The sequence below is a fragment of the Taudactylus pleione genome, unplaced genomic scaffold (assembly GCF_031769625.1).
Source record: "Taudactylus pleione unplaced genomic scaffold, aTauple2 ptg000372l, whole genome shotgun sequence".
NCBI classification, from domain to species: Eukaryota; Metazoa; Chordata; class Amphibia; order Anura; family Myobatrachidae; genus Taudactylus; species Taudactylus pleione.
The window spans coordinates 3,222,510-3,248,151 of record NW_028284773.1 but is presented as its reverse complement, the minus strand read 5'-3'; the positions used below and the strand labels follow the sequence as shown (position 1 = coordinate 3,248,151).

Genomic DNA, 25,642 nt, shown 5'->3' with positions numbered 1-25,642 from the left:
CAATATTACCTACTAATGTATGCTTCTACCACATGTATGTTCCAGGTGGATTCTGAATTTGAATATTACAAATATTTAGTGTTCACGACCAGTGCCAGAGGACGGCAGGGTGCCTGGCATAAAAACGGGCACCAGGGCGCATGCCGGAAGCCCGCAAAGGGGCGTGGTCACTCGAAATGGGAGCAGGTCCTTTCCGTCACTGCAGGGTGTGTGCCTAGCACTCACGGAGATGCTGGGCAGCTCCAAAGCTCTCCCTGAAGAGTGAAAAGATGCATCTATTCACTCGACGGTGATTGGTTCACCGTAATTTTTCCCACCCGCGTGACACTGCGGCCTGTGGGTGGGGACAACATCCAGCCGGCTGTTTCAGCAGGGAATTGCCATAAGGGCAGGGCGCATTTTAGCATTTCAAAATCGGGCAGGGCGTGTCGCCTCGCTAAAAGTGCGTAACGGGAATGTTAAGTATTGAATGTCACATAAAACAATTGGTATAAGGGTCTTGATATCACTAAACCTTGTCACTGCTAAGTCGGTTAAGGCTTTTCTGATTGCCTTTGTTATTTGAAGATAGTTTATCCAATGAATAGTTATGTTATAAAGGGACACTGAAGATAAAGGGTGTATCTGTGGAAAAATGTAAGGCCACTTTCATTTAGTGAAATAACCATATAGGGGTGCTCTTTATGTCCACACATCAGTCCCTGCCCCAGTGGAGCTTACAATCTATATTCCATACGACATGTATAGACACACACTTGTATACTAAGGTTACTTTTTTGTCAGGATGCAATCTACCTACCAGTATGTTTTTGGATTGTGGGAGAAAACGAGAGCAACTGGTAGAAACGTACGCAAAGGAGAGCATACAAACCACACACAGATAGGGCCTTAGTGGATTTCAAACCCAGTTAGAAGCAGAATTCTGTGTCCCTGTGTCATTTTTTTTATCTCCAAGTCTAACATGTCCTGAAATTGCAATTATTAGAGAAGCCCAGTCATTCATCAAATACCAGCTGCTAGATTATGGCCCTCATTCAGAGCCGTTCGCTATTTGCGGTCGTTCGTTTAAAAACAAGGGGTGGCTATTCAAATGATCCGTACGCACATTGCAGTCTGTTCACACCTCTAAGTCTGAACGAACGAGCAAAACATACGCTCGTTTATTTGTTAAAAACGCCCCCTGGCCGCTCGCACCATACGTCATGTCCGCTATTTATTAGATTAATCGAGTACATCGACCAGCGTATGAACTGCTCGCTATTCTTGTGGTTGGTGTTTGCTACCACAAATTTGCGAGCAGTTCTGGCTATAAAATAACCCAGTGACGTGGACAATGACGCTGCTGTTTTAAATATACACACCCATAAAACGCCCGTTTTGACCTTTAAGCACGCCTGCGTTCGGATCTCCACTCCCCATTTTCAAGCACCTTCCCCTGTTACCACCCACATACGTCTCATTCTGTCACTCAAAATAGCAGGCACTCGCAATATAGCGTACAAACGATTTTCGGCCGCACTGACTAGTTCGCGCATGCGTACTAAAAACCGTACGCATGCGCAGATGTGCAAACATCGCTCGGAACGAGCGTACTGCCGCTAACGAGCGGCTCTGAATGAGGGCCTATATTCACAAGGGACATGTAGAAACAACTTTGCGACTTGTATGCATTATCGATACTTTACAATGTAAGAGACCAAACTCGGTGCTTCCGCCAAGTATGGACTTGGAATATTGGCAATCAGACAGACTAGATTTAGAGGTTTAGAACTTTACTTGACACTACTGCGTATTATCAGCTTCCATAGGGAACCTGGGCCAGAGTACCATAAATGTCATAACCCAGCTGCAACCTTCTAAAGTATGTTATTGCGAGTGTGTGCACTTTTGCAGACAGATCTCTAAATGTATTCATGCTGTGAGGGGCTGCTCTGATCCTTATTGATGTGAAGGTCAGCCTACTTGGTATCATATGCTGTGGCTGAGTAATGGCATACATCCAGTGTTCCCACCAGCATCCAGTGGCTCAAACGTCTCAAAGACTTATTCCCATATAAAAAGTTAATTTACCTACTGTACATTGTGACCATCATGAAAAGTTTTGGCAAGCCTGGTTAGCGACTGCAGAAACTGCTGAACCCCCTCTATTTTACCGCGTCAGGCACTTTTTATTTTCTTGCAGCAGTAACGTTTGCCATACCTAGGATGCTTTCACATCTGGAAACCTTACTACTACAGGAATTTTTATTGCATATTTGTGTTCATGTCTAAGCCTTACTTCATTTTTTCCAAAGACATACCTGATCTATGGCTAGCAACATGGTGCAACACAGCGTTTGGTTCTAAACAAGAATAACAACAGTCCATCCATTCTCACCCATGCTTTGCATTTATCTGTGTTTGTTACTGTTCAAAGGGTTATTACTACTCACATATTGTTTTCTTACTACATTATTGTTTTCTATATATGCTGGGTACAGTATATTCCCCACATCATTGTCTTTGTCCTCATATTTGTAATTATTTGGACTACTATCCCTATTACAAATGTCTTCTTCAGAATTAGTTATAGTGCCAAAATACCCATTATTATTTTTCATTATCTTCATCATCATTGTTGTTATAAAGGTTTTCACACTATATGTTGCTGCCTCATCTTTTATCATTTGTGGTTCTATTCGTTATCTCTTAATTTCTACTTACTTTTGTAGAAATTAACAATGTCACCTACTTTTTTAGAAATGACCATACATTACAAAAGTAATGCAGGAGATATCACGCATACAGTATCTCCCGCTTACCTTTGTAGTCTCGATCCGGCCTGCTCTCTCCATACACTAGTATGGGGACCTAAATTCATCAAGCTCCGAAAATACAACATGTTGGGAGCTTGATAGAGGGAACCTTTGCCATCTTCAGATGGTGCTGATTCCCTGACCCCACTCCCAATGGGAAGGAGTCCAGGGTTGCGAAAAGGGATCATTTCCCATCCCTATGGCCCTCTTCAAATCCTTGCATCCGAAATTGGACACTAGGGTTGTATATTTACTATAATGTTGGTTTTCAAAAGTGGAGTTGTTGGGTATCATTTATCTAGCATCTTCTAGATAAGATAATAGCTAGAATCTGACTGGCTGCTATGGGCAACAACTCCACTTCTTAAAACCTGCACTTTAATAAATATACCCCTAGGTGTGCATGTGTGAACCCAAATTCATGCTTGCGCACTAACACTGCTGAGTTAGACTCAACAGTGCTACGTTTCACAGCTACTGTCTTAGCAATGTTTGCTCTGGTGCTTTTGTTCCCGCCACAGCTACATGGTCCCCGATAATGAATAAACCCCTAAGAGAGTAAGTTTTTGTTTAGAGGTCACATTTATGAGGCTTTAGTTTTTCCATTGTATCCATGTTGCCTGTTTTAGGCCTATGCGTTTCATTGTGTACGTCTTTCAGTTAGGATGTCACCATCTTTAAACACATTCCGCAGCTAGTGATGAAGAGTGTGACTTTTGATATGGTATTGCTATACATCTTAATTATACAAAGAGAGATAACTGTTTCACTTCATACTAGAGTGCATCACCTGCAATCTTAAAAACACTTGTCCCAGTAAAGTATTGTCATTGTGAACCTGCTAATTCACCAAATAATTATTGAAATCAAGTGGTTTTTGGCAAAATAAATGTTCTACTTAATTGGGGTGCATTAAAATGCCTATAAGTATATATTTGTATCATATAAATACACTTTTAAAAAAACATCAAAATATGCCTCTAAAACCACATGCAATCTTAAAAACACCTGTCCCAGTAAAGTATTGTCATCGTGAACCTGCCAATTCACCAGTAGTACTGGTTTCCTTATTGTGTGTTAATGTCATATGTTGTCATCATTGATGGTCCCTATTGAATGCTATTGTTCAGTTAATCTTAACTTGCATTGAAATGGTTTCATTTCCATTTTGTTATTCCATTTCATGTTTTCATTGACCTCAAGCACTACATTCTTACCAGAGCTTGAACCATTTTAATAAACATGCCAAGTGGTTTATCCATTTTCCTTGTGTAATTGTGAATCATCACTGGTCATTTATAGGAAGTAAGACAGCAGTTTCCCAGTCAGCACATATGGAACTCACCAAGGTCAGCAAACCCCAAAGAGAGAATATGATTTTGATGTAGACACTCAGTTCCTCTAATCATGATCTTCACTAGTCCTGCCCCCTACTGTTCAGTGAAGCGCCTGGCGATAGATTTATAGCAATGTATTTGATTTATATGATTGCAATATCAGTATGGATACATATCCCATACTTTATTCTTCTAATGACTGCAACTGTAACATTATACTGTTTGCATGGTAGAAGTGAGTATGAATGTGGTGAACTTGGTTGTTGGGTCAGACCCCAGGTTTTTAGAGAACTTATCAAAATTTGGATTATATTAAATCAATTAAATCATGTTTAGGTGTATTTATATACAGTAAGCCATGCCAGTTCCTCTGAAGTGAGAATTATATTTGGAACTAGGTTAGATGGGTGGCAGATGGAGAATTTGCTATAAAGCAGATGTTTTAGGTAAGATTTGCAGATGGTAAAAGTGAGTGTTCCGTGTCTACACTTACTCATGCTGCGGTGTATATACAGGAAGATATCACAACTGTTATGACTCTTCTCTTGTTTCAGTATAATTTTAAGACAGCAGATGAGAAGCAGTTCTTTGTTACAGTAATGGAGACTAAAATATTCAAAATGATAGAACTATTTTTGCCCTACTGTCCCCAGAGAATAATTACAATATACATGTGCGTATATTTTATACAGATAGTTCCCGAAAGAACTGACATTTTGGCTGGATTTAGGGCTTGGCCCTATTTATGAAGCCTCTCAACTACCAGTAGCCATCACTGAAACTTTCATATGGTACAGTATTTTCCTCATACTAATTGATTATTCAAAACAAAGCATTTTTCTTATTAAAAGTACATTAAATTATCTTTTGATATTCTTTTTTTTTTTTTTTTTAATGGAATTTACACCCATAAAAAGACCCAAAAATATTAAAGGAAAAATGGTCATATTCACAAATATGGCCCTTACAACCCCATTATGGCATCAAATATCAGATTACCAAATCTAAAATTACTGGAACAAGATTGCTCTGGTGTGGGACAGCTGAAAAACAGTTGTCCCCACGATCCTTGCAGTAATGCCACTAGTAGCAGTATAACTTTACATAGTTGGTTTTGACCCAGTAGTGTTAGAAGGGAATTCAATTAGCAGCAATACTGAGATAACTGATCGCATGTTAAGTTATCATACCCTTTGCGGGTTTTTACTGCTTATCGAGCCTCTGTGTGTCTGAGTTTTTCGCGCAATCCTATTACAAAAGTCACAATACGGTATTCACGTTATAATTTTTCATGTATTTTGCCATGATAAGTATAGGTGACAATGGGGAAATCTGCCTGTGCCCCCAAAAAACCCAAACTGATATAGGATAACAATATAAGGGGCATATGTATCAAAGCTTGATGTGAGATAAAATTGTGAAATATATATCACCAACCAATCAGCTCCAATCTATGATTTCTTAAACACAGCCTGCAAAATGTAAGTTAGAAGCTGATTGGTTGGTGATATATATCTCACAATTTTATCTCACATCAAGCTTTGATACATATGCAGCAAAAAGTGTACTAGTGGCCAAAATAAAAGCATTTATTGCACTTAAAATGTGTCAAATGGCTGTTATGTGCATGTTTCTAAAACAGTGAAATAATGATATAGCAAGTGTTTTTTTGGCAATAAATGTTCTACTTAAATTGGGGGTGCATGATAATGCCTATAAGTATATATTTGTGTCATTTAAAGAAACTTTTTTAAAACCATCAAAACATGCCTCTAAATCCTACCTGCAATCTTAAATAATGGGTGCAAGGTGTGCGGTGCACACAGGCCCCTGCACCCATAGTTAATAATATACTTACCTCTCCGCAGATTACAATATGCTGCTCCACAGCGCTGGACCGGCGCTTCAGAGCAGCAATAACTCACTGGGAAAATGGCGGGGGGCCATTCTCCCAGTGATCTGCGTATACGCAGAAATGATGTCCCCGGGAAGACAGGCACGAACGCCCTTTTCTCGGAGACCTGCGCATGCACAGTAGATTCTGGCATGAAGCCAGAATCTACAGCGCTCAGTGCGCTGACAGAGAGGAGGGGGCACAAACAGAGGCTGCACGCAGACCCCCTCCTCTCTTAAAACGCCCCTGTATTGAGAATTTAAACCACCAAAAAATTGCGGCTAATAGAATTGCACGTTAAGTACAAATTTGCACAACACCACAGTTTTTGCAGAAAAATGTCTTATCTCTGCTAATTGAATTCCCCCTAAGTGTGCATTCATGACCTGAGTTCTCGTATGTGCACGGAGTGGGCCGACATGGGCAGAGGGATCCGATTAGATCTCTGTTCCCAACCCAGTGCTCCATCCCATTGGAAGAACTGGGGCTCAGGGAACCAATGCCATATGAAGATGGCAGGCTCTGGGAAGAAACGTCATCTGAAGATGACGTTTGCGGCAGGCTGAATATTGCTGAATATTAGGCAGCCTCATCGGACCCCTAATAATGAATGGGCCTGTTACTAAAAACATTATGAAATTTGCGTTTCTGCATGTGTAGTGGGCCCATTAGTGATGGTGAATAATCCTAAAAGTCTTTTTAGACCTATTTGATAGATAAGCCCAATAGTTATCTTGTCTAACACAAATATCATTAATTCCATATGGTACATTTTAAACCACAAACCCTTCACTGCCATAATATTTAACATTCTACTGTAGGATTAATGAACCAATATTGTTTTTCTAATGCATTAATTTTATCGCAAATGTTAAGTTTTGTACTGAATGAAGCATACATAATACATTATCTCAAGATATTTACAGCTATTAGGTAAGAAAAGCAGAATTACAAATAATAATTTCTATCCAAGTATCATGCTTCAGTGAGCAAACTAATGAAATCGATACATTTTACTTTCAATATTTGTCATTTGATAATATGAAGTAACAACACTATGGGGTAAATATAATAGTCTGTGAGATGCAGACACCATCGACTTCCGGGCAAGCCTGGCCAATATTTTAAAAGTTGCAATAATTTAAAATCAAAACCAGGTTGGTTTTTACCTTTTAAATGATTGCTACTTTAAAACATTGACGGGAAGTTTCCAATGCCTGCATCTCACAAGCTATTACATTTACTATGAGTAAGATATTTAACAGTGTTCCATAAAATATTCACTTTGTTCTGTTTCTTGTATTTATGTGGAGGAATTTGGCCTCAAATGTCCTGCATTGAAATCATCCTCACATTTATTTTTGCTTCCACTTGGAATTTCCAGCCCTTCCACATTATAGCACATAAAGAATTGGCACCATTGTCACACCATGGGGTAGATTGTCACATCATGGGGTAGATTTACTAAAGCTTTAAAAACACACGAGTGGAGGTGTCGTCCATAGCATCCAATCAGAATCTGGCTATTTCCTAGAGAGATGATAGCTATAATCTGATTGGTTGCTATGGGCAACAGCTCCATTTTTTATTTTTACAACAGTTTTTAATAAAACCTGTATGCCTCTCTATGCTGATCTGACGCTCGCATCTCCTTAAGCTTGGAGAGGCGGAATACGGATTGGAAAGGATGGGCATATGCAGACCGAGTACAGTAGCGACATGTTTGCATATTTATGAACTAAGGCAGGCCTACAAGAATGAACAGCTATACCTGTCATTGGTCATATTACTTCAGGGTGCTTAAGTGCTGGTGCAAACACACTGGTGCTGCTGATTGCAGTCACTAGCTAGCCACTCCTCACTGATTGATTGCGGATTCACCTCTGAAGCTTATAGTTGCTTTCCAGCATACATTTTTTGCTACCTTCATTTATCCTTGAGAAGGAATATTATACCTGACATATTTTAGTGTTATCTTTATTTTATCATATACATCAAAGCGACTAGTGACAAAAACAAATGTTGAAAAAGTTTGTTTTAGTCACAATTATACAATGTAATCCCCCTCTAAAGGGACACCAGGTTACTGACTCCAGTGTAATCTCTTTTTACCCACCCTTAAACTCATGTTAAGTGGTGTACCCCCTACTACTATTCCAGTGCCTCCACCCAAGCTAAATTGGAAGGGTTGCTTGGGAAAACCTATTACTTATGAGTAGGATGTACAGTGCACAACAATGCAGTAATATAATTTAAGTTTAACACAATTGTGTTAATACTACCTGTCTTTTATTTTCTTCTAGGCTACTCCATACATATGAACTCCGTGCTCCACCCTCTCCAGGTAAGTAATACATAGACATTATTAGATCAGGTTAACTTTTATATAAGACATGTCAGATATACACATTTGCTTTACATAACTTCGGTATATTCTATCTGTGTCTACAGACAGCAATTACAATTTTACATTAACCATTACCACTAGCTTAACCGTGAATGAGAAGTAATAACCTTAGCAAACCGTCCTAGTGTATAGGCAGTATAGTCCATACAGAATTACATGTAATTACACCAGAGTCCCGGACCTATTCTTTCTCTTGACAATAGAGTTAAAGTAATTTCCCTTGTACTTTAGAATACGTCTCCTTTAGTCACTCCTGTACGATGGTTATGCTAATAGAAGTCCTTCATACTCTCTTAGTAGATATATATATATATATATATATATATAGATCCCTTGCAATGACATTACTGAAAAAGCCTGAGAGTAAAGCTGTGTTCCTATTATATTCAGATGCTTTGTTCCCAAGGTTAGCCGTGTTTCCTAAATATATTGCAAATCTCTTAGTAGCAGCGATGTAGCATGCAGTACTAACATATTCCCTCTGGCAGAATAGCTACTGTTGCATTCCTCTGTAAGTTACATGAGCCAAAGTGCATTCTAAGCTCCATTAACTGTTGCCTGTTATTCAGACCAATAATGTCATGAGAGACTAAATTGATCCTAAAGGCTCTCCCTACTGCATATCCTCTGACACTGTGGTTGTAAAATTAGCACATACTGTAAACTCCCCCAATCATCTAACCACCTCTGCATTGACCTATCATACATGGTTATGTGCAGCAGTATCTCCATGTGCCTGCGAAGTCCTTATCACCTTGCAAAACATCCTGTCAGCTGGAGTGGGTTGATACATGCAGGTGTAATATATATGTAAATATGGTTGAACCTATGATGGAGTGATGGAGTATAGGTACTCACTCCCGGACACAGCACTACTGCTGCTGCCCTGTTACTATAATTGTCCCTCCACTCAGGTGCTCATATTGGGTGAGGATGGATTTCTTGCATTGCTCACCACTGAAGGAGCTGGGCGAGTCGGCTGCCTGTCACAGAGCCAGTGCTCCAGAAATGCTATCGCAGCTTCCTCTGATTCAGCCGCTTACACTTATAGCTTTGCAATTCTGTCCACTACTGAATCAGGCCCAGTGTTTGCTGCTTTATTGGAAACAGGCAAACAGCATATAACAACAGTGTAACTTTATGAACAGAACAAATACATAGAATAAACAGGAAGTAAGCAAGTTCGGGTGTCTACGTCCACCATATATTATAAAAAATAGTACTGCAAACACCATAATCCTCTCTTCAACTATTACTTCTCAACTTAATTATTTACAAAACATCAATGATAACTATAATGACAAGTTCATTCCTTGCTGAGCATTCCGTACTCTGGGCCTGATGTAGCAGCAATCGCAAATGCAACTACGTATGCAGATCGAGTGATTGTTAGCAATTGCACATGCGTATAAGCCGCACTTCGCATGCGCTGCGATTACGTGCACACAGAGGAATCCATCGCAGAGTGAGTGACAGGCTGTGAGCGTTTGGTGGTGGTGATGGGTATGTGGTCGGAAAAACGCAGGCATGCCTGTCCGTTTGAATGCCATTGCTTGGGCATATATAAATTAGCCACTGGGATTGCACACGCAGCTTGAGAGCCCACTGTTTGCATGCAGACTTCCAGTGTCTGCAGCAGGTCAGACATGATGTAAATGCTGCGTGAGTGGTCCATGTGTGCCGATGGTACTGATGTTTATGCAGAAGAGAGACAGTGGACAGATATGAAAAAGCAGCAGTGGGCATCTTTATGCCAGCTGAGCTTTGGCAAATATTAGCATATTTTCACAGCTGCCTTCCGTGCAAAACCGCAGCTGCGATGGCATTGGCTGAATCAGGCCTGCTGTCTGAATAACTTTGTGAAAACCCTCATCTTCTGGTAGATGTTCTGAGGGGTCCTTGTTAGATTCTGGATGTTGAAGCTCTATTAATATTTCTACTTCTGCAGAAGAGTCTACACAGTCCAGAACTACTTTGGGTAAAGCCTCAAATTAATTATCTGGGTCATTCAGCTAAGAAGACTTATTTAAAGGAGGCATTAGTAAGGTGATGTCCTCCATAATAGGAAGGTTAGGGTTCATGCTGAACTCAACTAACCCACTGAACTCAATGATCTGATGAACATGATATAACCACAATTCTTTCACCTGAACTTCGTACATCAAGGGTCCAGTTTTAGAGATCACCATGTCTGCTTGCTTTTTATCTGCTGTGAGATCACGAACAAGCATATCCTGGCCAACAGCAAAATCTCGCATGGGTCATTGATAGACCTGATCGAACGGTTTAACCTGTACCTCTTGCCTTGCATCCAGCTTCACTAAGTCCCACTGAGCGCTCAAGTTCCTCTGTAGAAACAACATGGCTTATGATTGCCAGTAGTGGAATGTACTGAGTCTCAGTAGATAAACAGAAATTATCGAGTTTTGTGCTGAATCGGCACCGGTCCTTTACTCATGGCCTTGATAGCTCTCTTAAAGGTCTGTTTGTATTTAAGGTCTGCACATATCTCTCAGCCAGGTCATTGGAGGCTGGATGGTGAGGAGAAAAATTAAAATGTTTAATTCCATTTCCTTTTGTGAATCTCTGGAATTAAGCTGACATAAATTGCAGACCATTGTCATAACAAATCTGTTCTGGCAGTCTGTTTCTGGCAAAGATAGTCCTAAAAACAGATAGTTTTCTCTAATGTGGTGGATTTAATTTTGATCACCTCAGGCCATTTGGAGCAGGTGTCAGCTGCAATAAAAAACATAGGGCCTTAATCATAACAGACCGCTATTGCGATCGCAGCTGCGATTTCGCACAGAAGTCTAATGTTTGCAACCGCAATGTCATCGCAGCCCAACATAAGGACGCCCACTTCCCCTTACTCACATCCATAATACCTTGCAAGTCTCCAAACTCATCGGTAACATCGGGTACCATTGGAGCCACACACACAATTACAACAGGTCTGACCTTACTCAGAATTTGCTAACCTCATCGCATGCAGTGAAAGCTCAAGCTGCATATGCCATCGCAGTGGCTAATTTATGCACACCCTTGTAACGGCGTTCAAACACACTGACCTGCCTGCGTTTCCCCGACCACCCCCTGTCCCAAATGGTCACTTCCTGTCAATCACTCTGCGATGGGTCTGCATGGTTACTGCAATTGCAGTGCAATCACAGTGGAGCCTTAGTGCACGCGCACTGCGATGCATGCGCAGTACGCAACAATCGGCCATCTGCATGCGTAATCGCATTTAGCAATCCTTGCTGAATCAGGCCCATAGAGTGAAAGAATGGTCTAATAAAGTCAATGTACACCCTCTGCTATGGGAGGGATGGCCATTGTCATGGGTTTAATGGTGCCACTGGAGGAGAATTTTGCACCTTCATGCAGCCTGGACACTATTTTGTTAAATAATTTCACTATCAATTCCTGGACACCACACAATTTTGTCTCATCAAATTCTTCATTTTAACAGTTCCCAAGTGGCTGTCATGCAATTTATGGAAGATTTTGGTTGGGTGTTTGTGTGCTATCAAGACCCTAATCTATACATTGAGATTTCCTGGCAGAAAATCTGTGATAAATTTCAAAACTTGCCTTTGAGAGCCAAGTCATAATTTTTGGATAAAACCGGATCTTATCTTGTTTCTTGATGAATACTTTGTTGGTCACTGTCAGCTGGCCAGTTACGCACACAAAAAAAAGTACCACTGTTGCAGACGAGTGACTGTAATGGCAGTTACTCCTTTTCTAGGATTGAAAATGGAGACTAGCAGTTGGGAGTCAGTCACCAGGGTGAATCTCTATTCATAAACCTATTACGCTGCCTAAACCTAACACTCCCCGCTCCCCCCCGACCGCGTGCGGCTAACAGCTAAGACGCCCTAGATTCACCTGTTCGGGATGGCGTCCTTCTGGATTCTAGTGTCGGGATTAAGATAGGCGTTGGTATTTCGATGCCTATTTTAAATCCCATGTTGGGCTTCCCCCGCCGGGAATTAGACCAGCGGCATCTGCTAGCTACATCCTGTTTGTCCCGCACTGACTATTTGCGATTTCCTTCCTTGGTGAGATTTTGGCTCCTACAAATAATTTTAAATACACTGATTTTTCACACAAAAGATCAATCTACTGCTGCTCCTCTTTGTTAGTCCCTACATTGGTTACCTGTATTTTACCGAACTCAATATAAAATACTTTTACTAACATACAAGGACATCAACCTAATTGCACCTCTTCACATGTCTCAAAATATCTCCACATTGACCCTTCCACTGTGTTTAAGATCTGTGGGCCTGATTCAGAGCCGCTTGTAAGCGGCCGCTCGTTCCCTCCGAGCGATGTTCGCACATCTGCGCATGCGTATGGGTCGTAATGCGCATGCGCCAACCAGTCAGTGCGGTCGGAAATTGTGTGTTCGCAAAATAGCGAGTGCCTGCTAATTTGAGTGACAGGATGAGGCGTTTGTGGGTGGTAACAGGGGAAGGTGCTTGAAAACGGGGAGTGGAGATCCGAACGCAGGCGTGCCAAACGGTCAAAACGGGCGTTTAATGGGAGTGCATAATTAACAAAGCAGCGTCATCGGCCACGTCACTTGGTTGTCTCTTAGCCTGAACTGTTCGCATGATTGCAGTAGGAAAATCCAACCACAAGCACTGCGAGCAGTTCAGACGCCTTTTGATGTACTCGATTAATCTAATAAATAGCGGAGATGACGTATGATGCGAACGGCCAGGGGGCGTCTTTACAAAATAGCGAGCGCATATTTCGTTCGGTTGCTCAGACATAGAGGCGTCAACAGACCGCAAAGAGCGAGCGCTCTATTTAAATATCCGGCCCCTTTTTCTGAACGAGCGAGCGCAAATAGCGTCCGTCTCTGAATCAGGCCCTGTGTCTGTTCAACACTCATTACCTGTTACAGCATTTTCTCTGATAGCACCCACTCTGTGGAATGCCCCCTCACACAAGACCCTCGTCTAGCCTCCAAACCTTTAATGATCCCAGAAAACTCACCTCTTCAGGCAAACTTTTCTTATTTCTGAACTACTTACTGTATTCTGTTCTACCCGATTAGCACCCCTCTAGATCATATAGCATCAGGCATTTCTTAACCTTGTAATATGACTGGACCAATATGTACAGTAATATGTGACTTAGGAGGAGATGTATTAAACCTTCTTAAGAAGACAAGTGGAGAAGTTTACTAGGTAAATTATAGATATCTGATTGGTTGCTATGGATAACTTCTTCACTTGTCCCCTTTAGTAGGTTTGAAACATATTCCCATAATGTATCAAATTCCTATTGTCGTTTAGATTGTAAACCTGCCAGAAGGGCCCTCTGACCTGTTAATACTGAGTCTCAGGGGTAAATTTACTAAAGTGAGAGATTTTTAGAAGTGGAGATGTTGCCCATAGCAACCAATCAGATTCTAGTTATTATCTACTAGTAGGTTCTAGTTAAATGTTAAGTAGAATCTCATTGGTTGCTATGGGCAACATATCCACTTATAAAAACTCTCACTTTAGTAAATATACCCCTCAGTGTTCATTCCCAATTGTAAAATGTTACAGAATATGCTGTCACTATAAAATGAAATAAATCATAAATAAATAGATGAATTGGATTGAAAATTAGATGTTACAGTATTAGTTCGGAGTATTGGTGTTGGTGTTTGGTATTTCCAGGAATAAAAAAATCACCTATTTTGTACAGTTCTCCTTTGGTGGTATGAATATATGTATTGCTTCTCTGTACGATTCTAATTCTTCTTAACATATGAAATGCTAGAACTTTGCTCACCTAGGTGTTATTGCACTACTAAAATCTCAAAAGGAAAAAGGTTAATAGAATAGTGTATACATTTTTTTCTGAAAAATATAATACAATATTTTCACTTCACCTGATTTTGTTTTTATAAACTCTGAAGTATTATGAATTAAGTACATTTTAAACTTGAATTATTTCCCTTTCCTTTATTTCCATTTGGGGCACTTATTTAAATCTGAATATTAATGGAATAAAATGTATTAATGGTAACTGATGGCAGGGGAGGAGTGTTGTTACATAGATCATAGAAGTATTTGATGACTAGAAATAGCCATAATGGTTTACAGTATGAGTATGGGCGTAACTACCATAGGTGCATGGAGTACAGCTGCTATGGGGCCCCAAGCTTAGAGGGGCCATCTTCTTTGTCAAAGTGCTATATAATACGGTCACTTACAAACTTTTGCTATGGGGCCTTTAAATACCCAGACCTGATCTAAGCTACAAGCCATTTCTTGCTGATGTCTGCATGCATTGTGATGTCAAAATGCAGGTCACAGCCCTATATAAAGGATGCCCAGATACTGGCAGCCATTTTGTGGTGACATTTTATCCTGCATTGATACTCTCCGTGTAGTTCCTGCTTTATTTTAGTGACTTTGGATAATGACTACTGATAAGGATTTTGGATTTCATCTTCCAATAAAGTCCTGAACGGTAACAAAAGAAAAATAATCTGAATAATATATTCAGGTAAGAACTATATAACAAATTTTGGTCTGTCACCTTTACCCCGTTTTATCTGCAGTTTTTAGTTTAGAAACAATGGATAAAGCAAATTATTAATCTGATATGACACTGCATGATTTGAGATGGGTACGCACTTGTTTAATCCTCCAGGGATCCAACTCCAGACCAAACTGTTTACGCAATCCTACTGGAGACCTGGACACAGATTCAACACCCAATATATGCCTATGCAGCTGTCCAATTTTGCAGCAGATCTCAGATCTGCATTTGCTAAAACATTCTGCTAAAAGTATTGTGTCACCATACACAGTCTTCCAATCTTTGGCAGACCAGCTGCCACTTACATGCAAGGACATAGCTACAGTAGGTGCAGGAAGTGCGGCTTCTATACTCTGGGGCCAGGCCCTCTCCCTTACACTGCCATCTCCTAAGCCCTGGCTTTTCTATTCTCACCAGAGTGCTGCTTCAGGGTATCAGCTGTCACTGACATGGCCGGCTCTGCCTCCATTTATTCTCACTAACTACTTTATTAGTGAATCATAGCCCTCTTATATACACGTTATATCATAAACAATTGGAATTAGGGAGACTATGTAATTTTAAAAAATCTTAACATTTTTGGTTTATAATACTATATGCTAATAAAAATTCCTTTAATCCTGTATTACAGCTAAGTAGGCAGTTAGAGCAAATATTACATCATTTACAATCAAAATGGATAACCTGCAAAATAATTTGCACTGGGGGGGAAATTTTGCTATGGGGCCTCCATAGGTCTTGCTACACCAGAGTATGAGTGACGCTTTCCTTAAAAATAAACAGGTTTTCCCATTTGAACACTGAAGTGACGAAATCAGACCTTACTCATTATTAGCAATGACATCAGAGCTATTTATACAGGTATTATAAACAGGTTTACATGCACATTTTAGCATCCCTTGTGTATTATGCATTCTTTTTTTATTTGTATTTATTATTTTCTCTCATTTGCCTCTTTTTTTCAGTGTAAGTTATGGTCACTGGAATGTCCAGATCAAAGTAGGATAGTGATTAGGAGAGTGATTGAGCTACATGCTACATGAGGATTATATTAATTAAAGTGGGAGACACAGAAGATTAACAACTCTTTGATGAAAATATGGAATACTCTGTTTAACACATGTAAATATATGAAGCAACAGGGCCTAATAACTGAAACTGTCATCAAAGTTTGGTGCAAAACATTGATGAGAGCAAGCCAGCATTCTAGATGACCAAAGCAAGACATTTATGATTACTGTAAATATGAGCACATTTGTTCCTGGTTCATCTTCACACACAGATGCTTATGAAGTGCTGATCTGAGGCATGATTAGGCTTGGAGCAAAAATGAATGATATTAGCCCAGAGCTGTCATAAATAATCATCCTGGAGTCACTTAGGAGCCATTGGAGATGTACACATTAAGACCCACACATAGGGGGCAATTTAATTCTCATACTGAAATTTAGCTGCTGGACTAAGTGTCTGGGAGTTATCGAATTAATTCCTGCTTGAGGATGCACGGTATTAGTTTCTTTAAGCAGATTCTCCCATGCATAGTGCCGGGCGCGATGCATTTAGGAGGTACAATACCAATAATGGCAGCCTAACCTCTGACATGGCCTTTGGTCATTTGTACATAGAACAGGTGAATGCATAAGCTGTATAGTTTTATATTAATCCTTAAACTTATGTCTATGGGCCTGATTCAGAGTTTTACAGTATTGCAAAGTCACAGGGCAGCGGCTGTGCAATACCATACAACTCGTATGCAAATGCAGCAGGAGGCGTCTGGTGCAAATAGACGCCGCTTGACTGCATTACAGATCCTAGTGTTGCGTCCTAAGGCGAAGCCTCGGATCTTATGCGATACTATCGGCATTGTGAGTAAAGTCTGCAGGGGTAGGCAATTATTCTATGGTAGTAGTATCCATCCTTAGATCTTCATGAGAAGAGTGCCAGCGTCCACCTTGACATTGCTAACATATGCTAATGCCACAGGAGGCATCTGAGGACAAAAGACAACCTGGTGGCATTGCAGCTCTGAACGCTCCATCTGAAGACGCATCATTGGATCACCATTACGACCATCGGTCACAAAATCAGCCATCTGATTGAGCCTAAAGCTGGGCATCCACTAAACAATTTTCTGTCAGATATCTGTCCAATCTGCTCACAAACACTGGAAAATAGCCAAAAATAGTTGTTCAGACAAATTGGCTAAAACACACACATTTAACCAATTTGAACCTTTTTTTTTTTTTTTTTAGTGTTTAAAACCATATGATCGACTGTCATTTGCTCCCATACATTACCAGGTTTTCATTCCAACCAGCCAGATTGGACAGATATCTAACAGAAAATTGTATAGTGGATGCCCAGCTTTAGGCTACTCAGATTGCCCATCGCAGCTTCGGTACCGAGGCCAGTAAGTCTGCACCAGAAGAAAACGGTCTTCACTCCCAGAAAACGGTGGAGATGCTCCCCCTTTTCTGAGGTTGGAGACGGCCCTGCCCCCAAATGACCAAAGGCTGTGGCTTGGGGGAACTGTGAAGGATCTTGCAGAGGGTTACCTGCACATGTACAGGTCTCTCACAATCGGAGTAGTAAACAAACTGGATGGTTTGCGTACTACTTTGAATCAGGCTTTATGTTAGGCCATACCTCTAGCTGTTGTATTAATGGGGCTTGTGGCTAAAATGTAATGGCTCATGTCCTCTGCCCCCAAATTCCATTGGAAAACTGGCTCTGGAATCCCTGTTGTGCAGAGGCAAGTTACATAAAGTGCACCAATCATGGTCCCCTAATTACATAACTATTATCCAAACTGCTCCTCAATCTGGAGTATGACTTGACCTTAACACTGACACAATAAAGTATGTGAGCTGCCATATGGCTTATTTGTTCAAGGTAAAATTAAATTTGGCAAAATAGTCAAGAAAAATTGCACAATAGTTTTTGCATTTATTAAGCAATAGAAATAACATCTATTAACCACTTAACTGCCAAAAACTGCTCAGAAATTGTTTTTTTTTTTTTTTTAGAGATGTGCATTTTGGTTATCCAGAAATCCGAATCCACCCGAATTTTCGTGAATCCGGGTAATCCGAGTAACGGTTCTAATCTCCTGAGGAAATCCGGGTAAATCCAGGTTGCGGTTCTGATCTTTTTGCGGTTCGTAATTCGGATTTTAAATCCAAATTTCGGGTTTTGGATTGCATAAATTACGTGATTTTAGCTGTTTTTAAAACTTTTTATCTATTTTTTATTAAAAAAATCCAGATCCAAAACTAAAACCAAAACACTTGAGGGTGGTTTGCAAAACCAAATACTGATCCAAAACCTTGAAGGAGATACGGATCCAAAACCAAAACACGGGGGTCACCGCACATCTCTAGTTTTTTTATGATTAAATTGGGTCAAGAACATCTATTTTAAAACTTATCCCACACAATTGTATTTAAAAAAATATATATTTTATTTAAACACATTACATTAACATTGATTTTTTTTTTCTTTTATCATTGGTCATCCATGTATCGGACCATCACAGTTTGGAATATCGTGGCCATCGTGACTTTGATTTCCACAGTGGCTGCTCCTCAGAGCAGCTGCCATGTATACACTGGTTAAATTACATTTCCCTGGCAGCTGCTACCATTTGCAGCCGCTGGTTGGAGTTCCTACTGTGTTGACCAATCAGAAGTGCTCGGCAGCATTGCAGACAATGGGTGAGGGTGCAGGGATGCAGCGGGACTGGGAGGTTCCTCTGCTAGCGGCGACTGCGGTAAAATTATCTTCCGACAGCCACCCACTGTTCATTTTTGACTGGTCACATCGTTTGCGTCTTCATCAGTTAATGCACTGCATGGTGTAGTCGCAAACAATGCAACCACTCAAGGCAAGTAGTTAAGCAATAGCTTATAACAGATGGGATGCAGTCATATTGCTGACGGCAATATCCTGAAGGTGAACAGGATACCGACGTTGGCAGCTTGAACCGCTGGAATCCTGATGTTTAAGTAACTGTCTCTCTCCCCGGGAAAGGGGGGGTTAGGTTTAGCCACTTACGGGGGAGATTAGGGTTAGGCACCCCCAGGGAGGGTTAGGCTGGGGAAAGGGGGGTTAGGGCTAGGCACCACTGGGAGGAGGTTAGGGTTAGGCATCCCCGGGGAGGGTTGGGCTAGGGGAATGGGGGGTTTGGTGTTAGACACCACTGGGGGTAGGTTAGGGTTAGGCACCCCCCAGTAGGGTTAGGTTTAGGGTGCAGGAAGGGGGTGGTTAGGGTTAGGCACCACTTGGGGGAAGGTTAGCGTTAGGCACCCCCTAGGGAGGTTAGGGTTAGGTGCCACCAAGTGAGAGTTAGGGTTAGGAGGTGGAAGGGGGAGGTTAGGATACTTACCTACCACTGTCGGGATTCTGCACCATGTGGGCTTCCATTGTTGGGATTTCAGCCACCGGCATATCATACCGATTCCTAACAGATACACTTGCCCAGACTGCTTTATTTAGCAAGGAGACTTTAATGCAACTCAAAGTAGTTTGATTTAAAAATATAATGTTTATTATATTGTTGCTTGAAAAAGATGCATTTAGTATATTTCTATGGCAAATTTTGTTTACCCCAGGATTCTTGAAGTCCAGCTCCCAGGGGTCTGTTGCTTACTGTATGTAGGTGTTCTAATCAGACAAATGTTCTAATTGGAAATCAGACAACCTCGAGAGATTGCAGGGTCTGCCAGGCAGTATGTTCACTGGATTAGCAAGAGCTTAGTCATTTGAGGTACTAAGTTTATTGTGAACAGGGGAAGGTGAGAGAAGGTGTTAATGTAACACCTCATCAGAAGAACTGCAAAAGAGTTGGTGTTTATAGTTTACCACTGTGAGTCATAAATCCAGAGTCTTCATTAAATGCACTTTTCTACTTATCAAGAGTTGAATATCCCAACAGTCTCATGCCCACACTGCATCTTCTAAAGCTGTTTAAAATGAAAATAAAGAAGAAGCAGTCAGTCAAAAACAATGGTTAGAAATTATGGTAACTTCGGGCCTGATTCAGACGCTCGCTAGATGCAATCGCTCGCACGATGTGTATGCAAATTGCGTAGCCAGTGCTACCACACATTAGCCCACCCAGTATTTCTTAGAGCGCGATCACATAGTGTATGCAGACACCCACCAGCCTGTCTTAAGATGCCCACTTGTGAACGTCATGTCCAGGAAGTGTATGCAACCATCGGTACATCAGGTAACATCGGGTGCTATCGCAGAGGTTGACCATATCCTGCCACAAGCACTGCGAGCACTTCAGTGTAAAAATAAGCCAGGTTTCGTGTACTATGATGCTGTCTTTTAATTATGCACACCTCTAAAACGTCATTGAGATGCTCAGGTACGCATGTGTTTGCACCTCCACTCCCCCGTTTTTAATGGCCAGACCCAGTTACCACCTACAAATGGCTTCCCCTGTCGCTCACTTTGTTTTGTGTCTATGTGCAGCGACCAAATGCATTGTGAACTTTCGCTAAGGTATGCACATGCGCACTGCAATGCATACGCATGCGCACAATGAATACACACTGCATACTATCGGCAGCAGCGAGAGTATGTATCTTAGCGAGCGTGTCTGAGTCAGGCCCTCTGTTGTTACTACTAGAAATGTGTGGTTCGGTTCTCCAGAAATTCGAATCTCCCTGAATTTTGTGAATCTGGGTAAATATGAGTCGCGGTTCTAATCTTCTGAGGAGATCTGGGTAAATCCGGGTCGTGGTTCTGATCTTTTGCGGTTCGGAATTCGGATTTTAAATCCGAATTTCGGGTATTGGATTGCATAAAGTACATGATTTCAGCTGTTTTTAAAAATTTTTATCTATATTTTATTTTTAAAATATCCAGATCCAAAACCAAAATACTTGAGGGTAGTTTGCAAAACCAAATCCAGATCCAAAACCTTAAAGGAGATACAGATCCAAAACCAAAATCAAAACACGGGGGTCGACGCACATCCCTAGTTACTACTATAATCTTCTTAAACTATCCAAATTCCTTTTTTAAATAATTCTATTAATGGTATCATAACCTAAAACCATGAAGGGAAAAAATTTTTATGCGGAGCAGAAATGGCAATGCTCAAGTCCACATGGCAAGGAATGTCCCTGAAAATTAGGGATGTGTGTGCTCGGATTAGTTCGGAATTTCCCGCCAAGTTTGGATTTTTCCCACCAAAAATCAGGCTCAGAAAGAGGCAAAACGTCATCTTTCATGGACAAACATCATCTTTCATGGACTTTTGTCCAGGAATGATGCTGTTTGTCCTTGAAAGATGAAGTTTTGCCTCTTTCTGAGACCCGATTTTTTTCAGGAAAAATCCCAATTTGGCGGGAAAATCCGAACTAATCCGAGCCCGCATATCACTACTGAAAATGCCCCCTCTCTACTCCTTAATATCCTTATTACAGTCATTTTCCTCTGCAAACTGAAGTCTTATTTCTGCACTGCTCTGTAAACGTAGATATTTCAGTGTGTCCATTCTGTATTTCACCAGGAACAGTGTCAGTCCTCCCCTCTGCCTGTGTAATTGATGCATAAAGCTGAATAAGCCAGAGCAAAATGAAACCACAAGGTTGTTAGAGTGGGGCCCATTTAAATAGGTTGTTAGTGGTTTCCCTTTTATATGTTAATTGGTTTATGAGGTGGTAATCTGTCAACCTATCAAAGGTAATGGGGTGTTTAGGGGATTATATTTGTGATCACTGGCAGTTATTTCTTCCTCTTGCCTGCTGGAAACCCTCCCTCTTTTTTTTTGATGTTGCCATTGTTTTTGTTTTGTTGTTGTGGTGGCTTCAAATCTGCTCTTGCATTTGAGAGTGGCCAGTTTGGTCTCTGGAAAAAAACTCTAGTGTTCTATATTTTACCAGATCTACTGTACATACCCTCTAATAAATACATCTACAGTACTAGTAGATGTATGCTGTGTTGCTTTAATGTGGATGGCAGAAGTTGCATCACTGCCATCCACTTGTTATTCAGGACGTGCCTCTGCAGCCATTGTTCAGCAAGACTGCAGCCAGTAAATACACACTTCTGCAGCCCTCCAGACTCCTGTGGTAATTTGCACATAGACTACTTTACATGGTGTCAGAAGTCTGGCTGAGATGGTTATGTTTAAATTTAAAAAGAACTGTTTGCTCTAGATTTTGCTTGTCAAAAGTTTCACAAGTTCATCTATGGGCGTCCAGTTGAGAAAGGCCGCCAACCCATGATGACAGTTGTCTGCAAACCACTGCATATTGCCTCTGCACAAATTTTCACATTTCATGCTCAAGCTCCAATGGTACCATCTGGATGTGGTATGCAAACAGGGCAAGGATCTCCTTGTCGCTGATGTCTTATCACATGCACACCTTCTGGACTCAGGTGTCACTGATGTTGATGATGTCATGGAGTTTGATGTCTTCTCCAGGTGCATGGAGGATCTCATTGATGCCACACTCAGGGATGACCTCTACCAGCAGTTGTCTTGTGTTCTCCTGCATAGTTGACCTTCTTCATTCAAGGAACTGTCTTGTGACCTGAAGTATTTCTTTGCATTGCACGATGAATTGATCCTCTAAGTGACATCCTCCTGCGTGGCCAGTGTTTAGTTACACTATGCCCTTCAAGGCTTCTATGCTTATTAGGCACACCAGGCACAATTGTCCTCCGGACAGACTATTGGCCTCCAGATCCCTATAAGGTTTGAAAGAGTGGGGATTGTGCAGGGATCATCCAACAGGCCCAGCAGCTATGTGGTGCAATCTGACAATGCCTTGTATGAGTGCAACAGACATCACCTCCTAGGGGAGTGCGAGTCTACACTTCATCTCATCTGACACAATCTGAGGTTGTCAAAACGAACACCCATCATCATGGACATTGAGTCCCCTGGGGTGCAGGACAGTCCCTTGTCCAATAGTGTATTCATTCAGTCACCAGCCACACCACTAGCCCATTTCGTTGTCACCAGATCTCAGAGAATTTCCAGGTCTAATCCAAAATTCTAGTACTATGGGCCTGAATCAGAGATGTACACTTTACCACAGACACTGCTACTTTGTACACTGCAGCTGTGCTAATATATGCAAAAGCCGCAGGAGGCTTCTTGTATAATAAAAAGATGGCCACTGTCAGTGGCGTAACTAGGGTATTTGGAGCCCAGGGCAAGTTAAAAAATGGAGCCCCTCCCCACAAGTGGGTGCATGCAAATTTGGCGTGTCCACATGCCACAAGAGGTGTGGCCACTGGAAAATGTGGGCATAACAACATGACACACCACCGTTTCTCGTCATTCTGGGAACATTCTATCCATTCCATATGCACCTTAATTCCCCAAGTAGTAGTGCCCCTCTTGCAATTACCACTGTAATAGTGCCCCTTATGCAGTGCCCTCTGTAGTAGTGCCCCTATACAGTGCCCCCAGTAGTGCACCCTTATGCAGTGCCCCCAGTAGTACCACTTATACAGTGCCCCCAGTAGTGGTCCCCTCTATGCAGTGCCCCCAGTAGTGGTCCCCCATATGCAGTGCCCCCAGTAGTGGTCCCCCTATGCAGTGCTCCCAGTAGTGCCCCTTATACAGTGCCCCCAATAGTGCCCGCAGTAGTGGTCCCTCTTATGCAGTGCCCCTTATACAGTGTCCCAGCAGTAGTCCCCCTTATGCAGTGCCCCCAGTAGTGGTCCCCTCTATACAATGCCCCCAGTAGTGGTCCCCCCAATGCAGTGCCACCAGTGGTGCCCCCAGTAGTAGCACCCCCCAGCAGTGCCAGACACTTACCTGAATCCCCGCTACTGTGCCCACCACTGTCGTCCGCTCCTCTGTCCTCCCAGGCTGGCCTGCTCTGCATTATGGGAGAGACGTCTCTCCCATCACCCACTGCGGGAGCCAGAAGATGGAGCTCATAAGTGAGATCCAGCCCGGCTCCGGCAGTGGTCGCAGCAGTCAGTGAGAGTCTATCTGACTCTCATTGCCTGGCTGCCAAAACAAACACACTGCCACCGGGTAGTACGATTGTACTAGCCGGCAATTGTGTTTATTACTGTATAGTGCGGACTGCACTCCGTGCGGTCCGCACTACACTGACCACCCGTGTCCTGGACAGTGGTCGTCGGTGCTCCCCAGGGCGCTGCCGGTCTGATGGCACCCAGGGCATGAGCCCTGCTCGACTCCCCCCTAGTTATGCCACTGCCCACTGTACACTTCTGTGATCTGCTGCTGCATCTGAAGACGCACCATCAGATTAACTGCATGAACATCTGAAATCTGAGTAACCCTCTGGTTATTTAGGATGTCTGGTGAAATCATGCTGCCAGGGCCAGTGAAGCTGCATCAAAGAATGCAGCCATTGGTTTTGGCATGCCCAGAAAACGGATGCTGGCGACATTGCAGAAGCAGATCTGCACATGCAACGTGCAAACATCAGAGATTTACGTAATTATCTAATTTACATACATCTCTGAATTAGGCCCTATGTTACTTAATCTCCCATTGTCCAGTTTGTTTGTTTTTCATTGCACACTGCCCTTTCATCTAACATCTGTTACACTGTCTTACACCCAGACACCTGTTTATTGTTTCTTGAAATGTTTGAAATAGGGATGTAGATGTATGCTGTGTTCAGGCTCGGACTGGGGCACCGGGGATTTGAGGATATCCCCGATGGGCCGCAGTGTTACATAACCACGCCCTCTACTGCGAGAGGGCGGGGCCTAGCGCAGGTCATCGGCAAGATAGGGTTTATTATAGCATGTTGTTGCATTGACTGACCCGGCTGCTGATCGCTTCCCCCCTGCACTGGGTTGTCCCAATCACCTGAGGGGCCTTTCCGTGCTGCTCACTGGTAGTTTGTTTACACTTGTTACAGTCTTGTCTGCAGAGTCCCGCTGGTCAGCTGCTAGTTGCTGCCCCTCCCCCAGGACCAGCCACCAATGAGGTATGCTTGTCTCTACTAGACACGCCCCCTTCTCCTCTAACCACGGACTCCTGCAGTGAGTGACTTCCTTTTCCCTGCACTCAGACACTACAGTGAGTGAGGCTGGCTGGAGGCTGCTGTATGTGCAGCATGGATTGCTTCATGACTCCTTGCAGCAACTGTCTCCAGTAACCTGCCATGAACATGGCTGCAGGTAACAAAGGCCATTAAAACAAAGTAAATGTGTAACCCCCCCCCCACACACACACACATACATACACCCTTACATGTGTCCCTTTTACCACCATTCCAATCCCTCTTATCTTGTAATTCCCTCCCTACCAGCATCCTATTTGTAGAGGTTATATTAATATATGTATGTATACAGAATAAACACTATATGTATGTATGTATGTGTGTGTGTATATTATGTATGTATGTATTATGTATACATACCTCCCAACTTCTCAAAACGGGAAGGAGGGACAGGGCCCGCGCCGAAGGCGCGCGCGTCCGAAAAAGAGGCATGGCTTTCTAAAAGGGGGCGGAGTCAACTGAAAACGGGGCAGAGCCTCGCGGCTTCACCCCATTTTTGTCACTGTAGGGGGCGTGCCCAGCATTGTCAGAGATGCTGGGCAGCCCCCCAGGCTCTCCCTATGCTAGTGAACAGATGCCGTGCGATGCGCACAGCATCTGTTTACCTTCTGCACACTCGCTGCTCTGCTAGG

The 25,642-nt window shown here is 42.2% G+C and overlaps 1 protein-coding gene and 1 long non-coding RNA gene across 4 annotated transcripts in view; one reads left to right on the top strand and one right to left on the bottom strand.

Annotated features, from left to right (window-relative positions):
- The window catches only part of LOC148508249 (uncharacterized), a 259,369-nt gene that overhangs the window by 122,748 nt on the left and 110,979 nt on the right, over positions 1 to 25,642 (bottom strand). The gene's annotated exons all lie outside the window — the stretch shown is intronic.
- BCL6 (BCL6 transcription repressor) overlaps positions 25,023 to 25,642 on the top strand; it is a 152,185-nt gene continuing 151,565 nt past the window's right edge. For all 3 annotated transcript variants that reach the window (XM_088444783.1, XM_088444785.1, XM_088444784.1), the window contains exon 1: positions 25,023 to 25,128. The gene's annotated coding sequence lies outside the window, so the exon portion shown is untranslated. The remainder of the gene's footprint in view (positions 25,129 to 25,642) is intronic.